The following is a 1,102-nucleotide window of genomic DNA, read 5'->3' on the forward strand; positions in this document are numbered from 1 at the left end:
TTTCTTTTGGGGGTTTTTTTTTGGGGGGTTTTTTTAGGGATTTTGTTGGGGGTTTCTTTTTGTGTTTTTTTTTTGGGTGTTCGGGTTTTTTTCAGGGTTTTTTTTCAGGGTGTTTTTTGTGGTTTTTCTTTGGGTTTTTTTTGGGGTTTTGTTTTTGGATTTTTTTCGGGGGGGTTTTTTTCTAGGTTTTTAGGGGTTTCTTTTGGGTTTGTTTTAGGGGTTTTTTTTTTTTGGGTGGGTTTCTTTTGGGGGTTTTTCTGGGGTTTTTTTTCGGGTGTTTTTTGGGGGGGTTTCTTTTGGGGGTTTTTCTGGGGTTTTTTTTCGGGTGTTTTTTGGGGGGGTTTCTTTTGGGGGTTTTTCTGGGGTTTTTTTTCGGGTGTTTTTTGGGGGGGTTTCTTTTGGGGGTTTTTCTGGGGTTTTTTTTCGGGTGTTTTTTGGGGGGGTTTCTTTTGGGGGTTTTTCTGGGGTTTTTTTTCGGGTGTTTTTTGGGGGGGTTTCTTTTGGGGGTTTTTCTGGGGTTTTTTTTCGGGTGTTTTTTGGGGGGGTTTCTTTTGGGGGTTTTTCTGGGGTTTTTTTTCGGGTGTTTTTTGGGGGGGTTTCTTTTGGGGGTTTTTCTGGGGTTTTTTTTCGGGTGTTTTTTGGGGGGGTTTCTTTTGGGGGTTTTTCTGGGGTTTTTTTTCGGGTGTTTTTTGGGGGGGTTTCTTTTGGGGGTTTTTCTGGGGTTTTTTTTCGGGTGTTTTTTGGGGGGGTTTCTTTTGGGGGTTTTTCTGGGGTTTTTTTTCGGGTGTTTTTTGGGGGGGTTTCTTTTGGGGGTTTTTTTTGGGGGTTTTTTTTGGGGGTTTTTTTTTTGGGGTTTTTTTGGTGTTTTTTTTTTTGAGTTTTTTTTATGGGGTTGGGGGATTTCTTTTGGGGGGTTTTTTTTGTGTTTTTTTATGGGGGTTTTTTGGCGGTTTTTTTTGTGTGGTTTTTTATTGGGTGTTTTTTTTGGGAGTTTTTTTTTAGGTGTTTTTTTTTTTGGGGTTTTTTTCCGGGTGTTTTGTTGGGGTTTTTTTTGGGGATTTTTTTGGTTTTGTTTGGGGATTTTTTTTTGGGGATTTTTTTG

This window comes from Morus notabilis, unplaced genomic scaffold (assembly GCF_000414095.1).
Source record: "Morus notabilis unplaced genomic scaffold, ASM41409v2 Scaffold1615, whole genome shotgun sequence".
NCBI lineage: Eukaryota > Viridiplantae > Streptophyta > Magnoliopsida > Rosales > Moraceae > Morus > Morus notabilis.